Raw genomic sequence first — 13,636 nt, 5'->3', positions numbered from 1 at the left:
CTTTGACAGAAATAAACAACCATCTAACCAAAATAGCTCAAGTAAACCAATCAAAATCAGAACCATAGTGGTTTGTAAGGAGACAACCTCCAGATAAACTGCTGTCTCCTAGTATTTCTGAAAATCCAATCCAACTTAAATAAGTCATCACCATCCTGGGAGTACAGCTTGATTCCTCACTGAACTTGTCAGCGTATGTCTCTCACATTGAACAAAGTTCTTATTGTGTCTTGCATTTCCTTCATCAACTATGTCCATTTCTTGATCCATCAGATCTCAAAGCTGTAGCTCATTCACTCATCCTAGATTACTGTAATTTTCTTCTTTATTCCCTGTCTACCAAACTAGAAAGCTGCAAATTATACAAAACACAGCAGTGAAACACATTTTTTGAAAGAAAAAATATGATTATATCAACCCCCTAATGAAAGACCAATGTACATTCATTATCTCTTTCTCTCAGAAAGGCTGTAAGAAGTCACAAAATTACTTAAAAGCACTTGTACCATTTAAAAGTGAATTATTCGGCTATGAAGATTTTTCATTAATCACTTTACAAATCAGTAAAGAGCCTTATTGGAAGCCACCAAAAACTCTCATGTGAGCATTGGTAAATGACTGCAATACTTTTGTGTGCTGTTATCATTAATGTAGTATAAATAAGAACATAAGAAATTGCCATGCTGGGTCAGACCAAGGATCCATCAAGCCCAGCATCCTGTTTCCAACAGAGGCCAAACCAGGCCACAAGAACCTGGCAATTATCCAAACACTAAGAAGATCCCATGCTACTGATGCAATTAATAGCAGTGGCTATTCCCTAAGTAAACTTGATTAATAGCCGTTAATAGACTTCTCCTCCAAGAACTTATCCAAACCTTTTTTGAACCCAACTACACTAACTGCATGAACCACATCCTCTGGCAACAAATTCCAGAGCTTTATTGTGCGTTGAGTGAAAAAGAATTTTCTCCGATTAGTCTTAAATGTGCTACTTGCTAACTTCATGGAATGCCCCCTAGTCCTTTTATTATTCGAAAGTGTAAATAACTGAGTCACATCTACTTGTTCAAGACCTCTCATGATCTTAAAGACCTCTATCATATCCCCCCTCAGCCGTCTCTTCTCCAAGCTGAACAGCCCTAACCTCTTCAGCCTTTCCTCATAGGGGAGCTGTTACATCCCCTTTATCATTTTGGTTGCCCTTCTCTGTATCTTCTCCATCGCAACTATATCTTTTTTGAGATGTGGCGACCAGAATTGTACACAGTATTCAAGGTGTGGTTTCACCATGGAGCGATAAAAAGGCATTATAACATTTTTGTTTTATTAACCATTCCCTTCCTAATAATTCCTAATATTCCGTTTGCTTTTTTGACTGCTGCAGCACACTGAGCTGACGATTTTAAAGTATTGTCCACTATGATGCCTAGATCTTTTTCCTGGGTGGTAGCTCCTAATATGGAACCTAACATCGTGTAACTACAGCAAGGGTTATTTTTCCCTATATGCAACACCTTGCATTTGTCCACATTAAATTTCATCTGCCATTTGGATGCCCAATCTTCTAGTCTTGCAAGGTCCTCCTGTAATGTATCACAATCTGCTTGTGATTTAACTACTCTGAATAATTTTGTATCATCCACAAATTTGATAACGTCACTCGTTGTTCCAAGGATCTTAACATGAGAAATCCCAATAGAATGTAAGGACCTTGAATTTAAGCTTTCCCTCTGAAGGGGTTCAATTTCGTGACCCCTGAAGAATGAAACAACCGAAAGTCTTCCGACTAATCATGCCAGCAGTGAAACGCACAGCCATTTTGAACATACTAATGTTTGCAACGCAAATGACACGTAATGCGTAGTGACGCAGTTGCGCACTAACATTTAGCGTAACGTAACTCCATTTTGGAATAATAATTTGTATTGTATTAATACGAATGCCGCTGTAAAATGTCTAACACGTCAATTAAATGACGAAACGATAATATGATCATAAGCTACACCTACTAGAGGACCACGCTAGCTAATGCTTGTTCAGCAGTTTGTGAATTGTTTGTTCAGCAAAAACCAGAACGCATGTGTGAAAGATAAGAGTTGTAAAGTGCATAAAAGTTTGCTCCTGAGGGGGCGTGGCATGCAGTTTTACTGAGCCTTTGTCTTAGCTGCATCTTGCTGGCAATAAAAGTCTATCTTTACGGATCAGTTGTCTGGGCCTCCTTACTGACTAAAAAGAGACGGTTACATTTGGCGAGCCAGCCAGGAGGTACCGGGGACGCTATTTTAGCCCCCCAGTGGGTCCGGTAGGCTGGTGGCGGAGCGATCCCCCAGACGTACCTGGTGAGTGGCCACCGCTGAGTTCAGCGATCAGGTTTCTGAGGGGACCGTTCCACAGACATTCTTCTGAGACCTCTGGGCTGGTGATCCGGGAAGAAGGCTTTCGTGACGATCGGAAGAACCCTGCAGGCGAGTATTATGGGAATGGTGGGAGAAGTGAAGAATAGCTAAAAGAGTAGCAAATAACCGGTCCATCCCCAAGCGGACCGAGGGGGCTTTGATCACACCCCACGCCGTGGGTTAGTAGGAATTGTATTCCGAAAGCCACGCGCATAAAAAGGAAATTATAAGTAAAGTGTATAATAGCGGGAAAAGGTTTCTTGTGTGAAAGAGAGTGAATGGCCTCGCAGTTCTAGGCCGGGCTGACCGCGTCCTAGTCGGGGCGATTGTGACCCTTTTGTGTCTGACGGATACGGACCCCTTACCTATCCGTCTTCCCTTCCCTCCTCTGTCTGTGATTCTGTCCTAATGGGAGGGGGCTACTCATTACTCAACTTCACTAAAAGCTATGACGGAGCACTATAGTGAAGTGTTCGATAAACGTAAATGTACGAAACCCGGAATGATTCAGCGATGCACTCATAGGTGGCCTAGTTTGTGTGTAAATTGGCCTCCGGCAGGAACTTTCAATTTCCAAACGGCCACAAGGGTCCTGAATATAGTTACGCAAGAAGAGAATCCGGGTTGCCCTGAGGATAAGCCGTACATAACTGCTTGGATTGCAGTCATTGAGAATCCTCCATCATGGGCAAAGAAGTTAGTGGAGGGAGCCGCCCTCGTAATGGTGGCGCAAGTGAACAAGATGGGAGACCGGAAGTCCCCAAACCGGAAGAGAAAGGGAAGGGCAGCCATCTTGGGAATACAAGACCATGCGTCATCTGCGGCGGCCATGTTTGTAGTGCAAGGGAATACACGGACTCAAGAAAAAAAAATTAAACCCCTGCCGCCCGCAGTACTGTCTGACGCAGAACATCTTCTGCCGCCACCGTATGTCCCTAGCTACCCTCAAGCGTATAATGCGCCACCAGGTCCCTCAGCCCCCGCCAATGCCCAAGCTGATCCTGAACTAGTGCCGATTCCCGAAGCACGGCTTGAAGCGGCCGCGGCAAAAGTTGAAGACGGCGGCGAGTCGTCCGTGGCAGGCGGCACTCGCAGTAAAACCCAAGCCGCAAGTTTGCAGCTACCAATTAGGGAAACGACCACCGTAGTTCCCATGGTCCCGACTGAAGAAAACGAATATCATACTACGCAAACAATAAAGTTATTTACCTACATACCTTTTACTTCCAGTGATCTTTTTAACTGGAAACAGCTTGGCCCCTCTTACGCTGATAAACCAGATCAGATGATAGATTTTTTAAGGGGAATTTTTGCAGCCCATAACCCCAACTGGGCTGACATTCGGCATCTAGCCTCCATCCTTTTTACCACTGAAGAGCGCCGACAAATACAATTAAATCTGGAAGAGGCAGCTCGATTAGGAGCTGGGGCAGACGGTAATCCTGATGAAGTAGTGAAAGCACAAGCCCCGGTGGCCGATCCCAACTGGGATTTCCAGACCGCAGCAGGGCGCGAGCGCATTGCTGCATACCAAATCGCCTTTCTTGAAGCTTTAAAGAAAGGAAAGAAGAAAGTTGTGAACATGGGAAAGATCCAAGACGTGGTGCAACGGAGAGACGAGACCCCCGGAATCTTTTTGGAGCGATTGATGGACGCATATTGGCAATACAGTCCATTTGATCCAGAGGACCCCAAAAGTCAGTCCGTCATAGTGATGAGTTTCGTCGGACAGTCTTATCCCGATATCCGCCGGAAGTTACAGAAGTCAGAAGGATTCGAGGGAATGACTATTAGCCAATTAAAAGCCATGGCCGACAAAGTCTATGTAAACCGAGAGCCGGACGGAGAAAAGAAGGAAAAGAAAGAAAGTAGAAAGTTAAGAGAAAGTGTTAGTCTGTTAGCCGCAGCGTTGGAAGAAACTAATTTCGGGAACTCGTCCAGGCACTACCGAGGATATCCTGGACCGAGAGGAAGGGGCAGGTCGCCCTCGAGGGGGCCGCCCAGAGGACGAGCAAGTAGAGGAGGATCGTTCAGAGGTGGAAGGATGCCGTTGGGGGCCAATCAATGTGCATTCTGCAGACAAGAAGGACACTGGAAGTCTGAGTGCCCGGAGTCCCTGCAAATGAAGCAGGAAGGATATACTCCATCCAAACCAAAAGAAGCTGAATGGCAGATGGCCGTAGGAGAAACTTCTGGCGAAGATAGTGAAACATGACTAGACAAGGGAAATCTTCCCCTGGATCCCTTAGTAGAAATCAAAGTAGGGACTGAGACGTTTAAAGGATTGTTAGACACCGGGGCACAAAGATCAGTCATGACTACCGCTATCACCACGCCCACTTCAAAAAATATCTCCATCGTAGGAGCCTCTGGAAAGCCACTCATCGCTCCTTTTCTCCAAAAACGACAGGTTCGAGTAGGGGGACAATTAGTATCCCATCAGTTCCTCTATGTCCCCGGATGCCCAGTCCCACCCATAGGGAGAGACCTTCTTTGCAAATTAAGAGCCAATTTATAATTCGAATCTACCGGAGAAATCAAAGCATCCTTCGCTGATAACCCAGTCTCTCTCATTTGCCCACTCCAAGAAGAATGGAGATTACATCTTCCTGTAGTTGAGCACATCATTACGCACCGCTATGGAGAGAACACCATCCTCAACGAAAAACGCAGACAGCTGATGGATAGTGTACCTAAAGTGTGGGCCGAACAAAACCCAGGAGGAATAGCCATCAATGCTACCCCTATTTGGATCGAGATGAAACAGAATGCACAGGTGATCAATCAACCTCAATACCCCATTCCATATATGGCCAGGCAAGGAATCCAGATACATCTGCAGAGACTGTACGATTTGGGCATTCTCCGACGAATCCGATCTGCTTGGAACACCCCTTTATTGCCCGTAAAGAAACCTGGATCTGATGATTATCGACCAGTACAAGACCTAAGGAAAGTGAATAGTCAAGTAGAAGATCTAGTAGCCCTCGTGCCAAATCCATATTCAATCCTAGCCCAAGTCTCCCCTGCATCAAAGTGGTACAGTGTCATTGATCTCAAAGATGCCTTCTTCTCCGTCCCGGTGGCGGAGGAATGTCAGAAGATTTTTGCTTTCACATGGGAAAATGCACCTACTGGAATAAAGCAGCAGTACACATGGACTCGTTTGCCTCAAGGGTTTAGGCACTCACCTACGCTGTTCGGTGAGCAACTGGCAATAGACTTGAAGATGTACCAAGTCATGTATGGGCCAGTAATACAATACGTGGATGATCTTCTGTTGTTTCGAGAGACGTATCTCGAATGTGCAGTATCCACTCTTCAGCTGCTAAAGACGTTGTACTCAAAAGGATATCGTGCAAGTAAAAAGAAAGCGCAAATCTGTGAGTTGGAAGTAGAATATTTAGGCTTCCAAATCCGTGGAGGAACCCGTTGTCTGGGAATTTCTCGCACCAGTTCGATAAGAGGTCAACCTGTACCCACTTGTAAGAAAGAACTCCAAGCGTTCCTCGGAGCTGCAGGATACTGTAGGCTGTGGATTGCTAACTATGCAGTCATTGCTCAACCCCTGTTCGACAAATTGCGGGGTAAAGAAACCGAGTCCCAACCTTTTCAATGGGAAGGACATGAGCTAGCAAGCTTACGTCAATTAAAAGAAGCCTTAATTGAACCACCTGCTTTAGGATTGCCAGATGTAATGAAACCATTCCATCTATTCGTCGATGAGAAAAAGGGAATGGCCATTGGGGTATTGACTCAAACTTTAGGCTCATGGGAGCGACCTGTTGCATATCTCTCAAAAGGAATGGACAATGTAGCAAAAGAATGGCCTGGGTGTCTTCGAAGCATCGCGGCTGCATGTTTACTCATTCCAGAAGCAGTCAAATTAACTTTTGGTCAAACTCTGAACGTAACAACTCCCCATACTATTCAAGGACTGTTAGAGACTCATGGGCCAAAATGGATGACTAATTCACGTCTCGTAAAGTATCAAGCTTTGTTATGTGAAACTCCAGAAATTCAAATACAGGACAGTAAAAATCTGAATCCTGCAACTTTACTCCCAACTCCCACTTCAGTCACTCATAAGTGTGAAGAAATCATGGCTACAGTACATTCCAGCTGACCCGATCTACGCGATCAACCCTGGCAGGGAGCCTGGACTTTGTTCACTGATGGAAGTAGCCAGGTTCTAAATGGTGCCCGGGTCGCTGGATATGCTGTGGTCTCCGAGGACGACATTATCGAAGCAGAGCCCCTACCCCAGGGGACATCGGCGCAAAAAGCAGAACTAATTGCGCTCACCAGGGCTCTACAGTTGGCAGAGGGAAAAACTGTTAACATTTATACTGACTCAAAGTATGCTTTCCTTACTATCCAAGTACATGGAGCTTTATACAAGGAACGAGGATTCCTAACTGCTGAAGGGAAACAACTAGCTAATGCATCTGAAATACATCAATTGCTAGATGCCGTGTGGGCACCAAGGAAGGTAGCTGTCATGCATTGTAAAGCCCACACCGGGAAATCAGATCCCATCGCCAAAGGAAACCAATGGGCAGATAAGACAGCAAAAGAAGTAGCACGTGCACGTCGATTACACACCTCAACTAAAACTTGCCCACTTCTACAATTTCCGGTTGAAATCCCTGTCTATTCGGCAGAAGAAAATGACTGGGCACAAACTGAACAATTCCACCAGCAGGATGGTTGGTGGATTGTGCAAGGAGATCGGGTGTGGATACCCGACACACTGGCTTGGACCATTGTCAAAGAAGCCCACAATAAAACTCATCTTGGTCGCGATGCGTTAGCAACTCTATTGGCAAAAACTTACTACATTAACAGACTCATACAGCTAACTAAATATGCTGTCAATCAATGTGTCACCTGTGCAAGAAACAATCCAAGAAATGGACCTGGTCCAGCCCCTGGACATATACTACGAGGGACTACTCCGTTCTAAGTTTGCCAAATCGACTTCACCCACATGACTCCTTCAAAAGGATACAAAGCAATGCTGGTAGCTGTCTGTACTTATACTGGATGGATCGAAGCCGTACCTACACGAACTGAGACTGCCAAGGAGGTAGTGTCTTTGCTTCTCCATAAAATCTTACCACGATACGGATTACCACGGCAAATTAATTCAGACAATGGACCAGCCTTCACCAGTGAAGTCACACGACGACTGAGTCAAATTTTGGGTGTCCGATGGCACCTGCACTGCGCTTGGAGACCTCAGAGCAGCGGAGCAGTTGAACGAGCTAACAGGACTTTAAAGAATCAATTAGCTAAATTGTGTCAAGAAACAAAAACTAAATGGCCAGACATCCTGCCATTAGCTTTACTACATGTTCGATGCACTCCAAGAAAGTCTGGTCTAACACCTTATGAAATGATGTATGCAAGACCTCCACCCCTTCCATCTTTTCCTGAATCATTGCAGATACAAGGGGAAATGTCTCTCAGTAACCAACTCAAAGGACTATATAACACAGTCATTGCAATTCAAAATTACACCTGTGACACTGAGCCATTAGTCCTGCTAACCCCGATCCACCCATTCCAGGTTGGGAATTCTGTGTGGATAAAAGACTGGGATGAGTCTGATTTCCTCCAACCCCGATGGAAAGGGCCGTACACTGTGTTATTGACCACTCCAACAGCAGTTAAAGTCTTTGGATGCCCTTCATGGATTCATTGGACACGAATTAAACCAGCTGCATCCAATTGGCAAGTCTCCAGGATTGGGGACCACAAGTTAAGATTCACCCAAGGCAGGCACAATACTAGTCCTGAGTAAAAGACCTCAGTAACTTCTAAACAATATTAACGTGTCCATTTCTTTCCTTCCTTTCAGACTCCATAACTTATGACTGCAACTATCTACATCATAAAGCAATGTCACAGATACCGACTTTAAAGATCTACGCGGCAACTACCTTCTACCGAAAGTTGTTAATCAGCCTACAGATTTCTTTACTCCTCTTCTGTACGTCTACTACCTCTCTTTTCCTGCCCCTGAGCAAGAATTGTACAGAATGTATCAAGCTAATCTGCACTACAACTCAAGATGGATTTCAAGTTGTATCAACAATCATCCACCAATCTCAACCTCCTGCGTCCTGTGCCACACTACCTGCTTGTGCCTTAAATACTACTCAAGGCTATCAATCTTTCCATCGATGTCTAGAGGGTAGCAAAATCATTTGTCATACCCCAACTACTCCTAAGTACTATAATGTTACCCTCACTGCAGGACTACCAAAAAGCTGCACATCAAGTATTATCCCAGAAGGAAAAGGTATCTTGTACTACATCAACTCGACCAAAGTTCTTATGGGAGGAGAGTCTACCGTCACAATAACCTTCGATGCCTGTGAGGCCATTGATAAACACCCAGATGCGCTCCATTGTGGGTCTCAAGCCTGGAAAAAATCCTATGTGTACAATCACAAATACCTCTGTCCATACAATCGAGCCGCCAATCCATCCAGTTGGATACCATGTGGAGGGGACCTGACACTGTCAGGATGGGCTCTAGTCTGCGACTATACTGGAGGAGGTTATCATGGCTGCCACGGAATAGGCCGGCTAACTGAAGCAACTGGTAACACTGTGTCTATACAATGGCCTATAAGAAGTGAAGGATCCCCCTGGCAAGATACTTGGGGATTTGGTATCGATGGAACTGGAAAAGACCCCATGACCTACATTACTATCACACAGCGGAGAGACAAACCTCGTCCAATTATTCACCAGACCACTGTAGTGGGCTACCAGTCTTTCTTCGATGAAATATCTCATGTGACTGAGGAATTGAAGAAACATACAATTTCTCAGCAAGCAAAGAACATGTTCGTTAATTTGGCTGAGAATATTGCTCTCTCTCTGGAAGTCAAGAACTGTTTTGTATGTGGAGGCACAAATACAGGAGAGCAATGGCCTTGGGAAGCCAAAGAAACATTCCAATCTGATCTTAATACATTGAACACAACTGTTACCTACAACCGTAAAACTCATCCATATGAGTGGGCCCTCCAGACTGATGTGATTGGCAGACAATGTATATCTCGACAACATTCGCGTATCTATACCATACCTGTTGGAAACTCTCCATGTACTGGGGTTCTCACAGCCAATCTAACCAACCATACATGGTGGCAGACGGAAAATTCTACCATGCCTACTCCCATCTGGACTGAATCAACTTTGAACAAGACATGGACTGCTGCAGGCGTGCCCACTACCATCTTCACTGCACCGGATGGCTACTATTTTGTATGTGGGCGAAGAGCTCATGAACAGTTGCCCACACATTGGTACGGAACCTGCTTCTTGGCTACCATACGACCCAGTTTCTTCTTACTTCCCATCTCTGCTGGAGAAACCTTAGGAGTACCAGTATACAGTCCCATGCGACCAAACAAACGTCGTAGACATTCTAAAGTATCCATTGGCGACTGGAAAGATCAGGAGTGGCCTCCTGAAAGAATTGTACAATATTACGGTCCCGCAACGTGGGCTGAGGATGGTTCTTATGGGTATAGAACCCCTATTTATATGCTCAATCGTATTATCCGACTACAAGCAGTACTAGAACTCCTAACAAATGATTCTGCCTTGGCTCTCAACATCCTCGCCAAGCAGAACACCAAAATTATAACAGCTGTTTACCAAAATCGATTGGCTTTGGATTACCTCCTAGCCCAAGAAGGAGGTGTATGTGGAAAATTTAATCTGTCTAATTGCTGTTTACAGGTCGATGACAAGAGTAAGGTCATTGAAGAGATCACTGATCGAATGATACGACTGGCACATGTTCCAGTACAGACGTGGACTGGAATTCTTGATTGGACAGCCTCCTTACCCAACTGGCTTACCTCCATACCAGGAATTAAGGAGCTCTTCCTTCCCTTACTATTTCTTATTTTAACTTGTATTCTATTTCCTCTGTGTCTACCTCTTATTTTCAGGAATCTCCGATCCATGATTGAAAATATTGCTGATCGACGAGCGGCTGCTCACATCATGATGATTAATAAGTATGTGTCTGTCTCCACATTCCCTTCATACGATTCATCTGACTACGACACTACCGATGACTCTGATGTTCCTGATGTTAATTCTGATAATGAATACCTAACCACTAACTTATAAATTCGCATACATTCTAAGTAATTAACATTACTGAGCCACTTTGTTCGCTGGGGTAAGTCGGGCTACAAAGGGGGGTGACACCAATAGGGTCCACCCGTCTCAAACCCGTGAAGCAACCAACGACCCAGCAACAAATTAGGGCTCCAATCTAATGACACTGGTATTAATTCTTGTTTGTCATTTCAGTTACTACCCAGATGATGAAGTGTGATACTTCTGCCTTCTACCCGAAGTTGAAGTATCAAAGGGGGGAATGAAGGGGTTCAATTTCGTGACCCCTGAAGAATGAAACAACCGAAAGTCTTCCGACTAATCATGCCAGCAGTGAAACGCACAGCCATTTTGAACATACTAATGTTTGCAACGCAAATGACACGTAATGCGTAGTGACGCAGTTGCGCACTAACATTTAGCGTAACGTAACTCCATTTTGGAATAATAATTTGTATTGTATTAATACGAATGCCGCTGTAAAATGTCTAACACGTCAATTAAATGACGAAACGATAATATGATCATAAGCTACACCTACTAGAGGACCACGCTAGCTAATGCTTGTTCAGCAGTTTGTGAATTGTTTGTTCAGCAAAAACCAGAACGCATGTGTGAAAGATAAGAGTTGTAAAGTGCATAAAAGTTTGCTCCTGAGGGGGCGTGGCATGCAGTTGTACTGAGCCTTTGTCTTAGCTGCATCTTGCTGGCAATAAAAGTCTATCTTTACGGATCAGTTGTCTGGGCCTCCTTACTGACTAAAAAGAGACGGTTACACCTCCATACAGGAAACCCTTGAATAAGATCTTATTGCATGATAAAAGTGTTTCATTCAAAATTGTAATTTGAGATATGATCTCTAGAACTATCTGGGTTCCACCATCACAGGGGTTACAGAGAAAAATATAAAATGGAAGAACAGGGGAAAGAATTAGGAGAAGACAGAAGATGAAAACAGGGCAAAGAATGACATACGAAAAAAGTATAATACTGTTGGAAACATTAACTCCTAAAAGTATAAAAAGGGAGGGAAGATTCTTGTGTGTGCTGTTCTAATGCAGTTATATAAGATGAGATAATGTTAAAATGTTTTCCTTCCTCTGTTTCAAGGGGTTGAGCTGATGTTATAAAATCCATTTTTTCTCTCTTTCTCTCCCTGTTTGCAACTTTCAGGTTCATTTCTGATCTGCCCTGCAACTGTACTGCATTCAGTCTTTATTGTATCTCTTCTCTTTCTCTCAGCTTATCTGGTTTCTCTGTAAATCATCAATATAGAGAATAAATCAGTTTATTTCTCTTAAACTGCTCTTATTTAAATTTTGTCACAACACTTCTGCTACAGCAGTTATTACTTGGAACAGCTGAAAATACCTTGCATGTCTCAATTCTCTTTCTGGAATTAATGAATTGTTTTGGAATCCCAAACAGACTGCCCAATTGACCAAGGCTTTTCTCCCATTCTGGGTCTATGGGAAAATACCTTGATGAATCAGGCCCTCGTTAGCACTAATTTCTCACCACCTGATTTAAAGTCAGAGTAAGTATTTCCAAATAACTTGATAAATGTTTGCTTTATTACAATGGCCAGGACATCTCTTCCATATCATTGGAAAGTCCTTTTCTATGGAACAGTACACCACTTCTAGGAGAAAGCCTCTTAATACCAGGCTGTTCATATGGCACTTCTTACTATTTGGGGATTACTCCAGTGTTGAAGTTAAACATTCTCTTTCTAATTCCTTTCTTTCACTCAGTTCTCTTTCATCAGCTGTCAAAGCTGATTAAAACTCACCAATCAACTCTTCTTTCCTTACCTTCCATAAAAATACTTTTTCACTCACACACTCATTCACAAATTTATGTTCCCTCACTGTTTTTAAGTGTTTGTGACTTTAAACTAAGCCTCAGAGAAGGACCAGAGTGAAACATTCCCTCTCTGCTCAACTTCCAGTGCAGTTCCTCTCAGTTCTAACTGTCACTGACTTTTTTCTGGCAGGGATATCCTTACTTTAGTGATGTCATGGAAGAAATAGTTCCTGTGCTGTCCAAATTCCATATTTAATACCCATGGAACAACTTCTAAACTCTCTGATACATGTAGAGGTAAGGTAAAAAAAATTATAATCACCTTTTAATTTTCTTCCAATTAAGTTAATTAATTAAAAACGTCTGTACTTTGACCTAATAATGTATAATTGCTCTGGCCTCTTAACATAAACCTTTCCTGTAAACATTCCATTGCCATGGCATTTCCATAGTAACAGCTTCAGAATGTTGAAGTTTTTTCAACTCTACTGAGCTGACAGACCTTCTTTTACCAGGTTTAGCACAGGAAAAGCTGAAATGAACTCAAAATTCTTACTAGAATGGTCTAAAATCACCAAACACTTAACAATTTAAAATTCAAAACCATTCCAAATATATACTACCTCAATAAAACATCACCAAGAGATGTTCAGTGTCATTCTAAACTCTCAAAACCCCATAAAAAAAACAGAAGCACCCATACCAATAACTACACCATTTTTGTCCAAAATAAAAGTTGAATAAGGGATTTTTAACACCTTCAAGATCCAGACGCAGCAACTAGAGACTCATTTGTTTACAGTTTTCTGTAATGTTTTATGGTTTTTTGGACCCAAAAATCCCTCTGTGGAAAACGAGTCAAAATTAAACCAATAAACACACTTTTAAGCCAAACTAGGTGCTCAACAGTGGTCTTTAATTCTGCCTTCATGTCCCCAACACAGTTTATTTAAATGTTGGATTTTTAATGAGTTTTTATACTCATTGGCACCAGGATTGCCCTGACTCTTCCTGGGGTGAAAACTTCAGTGGGGACCTCTTTCCAGACTCCCCATGTAAAACTGTGGCTTTATTTGTTTTAATTTTGTTTTTGCCCTTTTTAATACTTTTAAAATTACTTCAGGACCAGGACCATTGACAACTTGCTGACATCATCAGAGATATTGATGGTGCTGGCTGCTCCTCCGATTCCTTTTCTCATTTCCCTGGGCACTCCTGTGGCAATGCTTTAATTTTAATTCACTGCCCTGGCCCTACTCCAAGCCCTTGCTCTGTTG

Source organism: Rhinatrema bivittatum, chromosome 1 (genome assembly GCF_901001135.1).
Source record: "Rhinatrema bivittatum chromosome 1, aRhiBiv1.1, whole genome shotgun sequence".
NCBI classification, from domain to species: Eukaryota; Metazoa; Chordata; class Amphibia; order Gymnophiona; family Rhinatrematidae; genus Rhinatrema; species Rhinatrema bivittatum.
The sequence above is the reverse complement of the archived record's forward strand: the minus strand, read 5'-3'. Positions refer to the sequence as shown.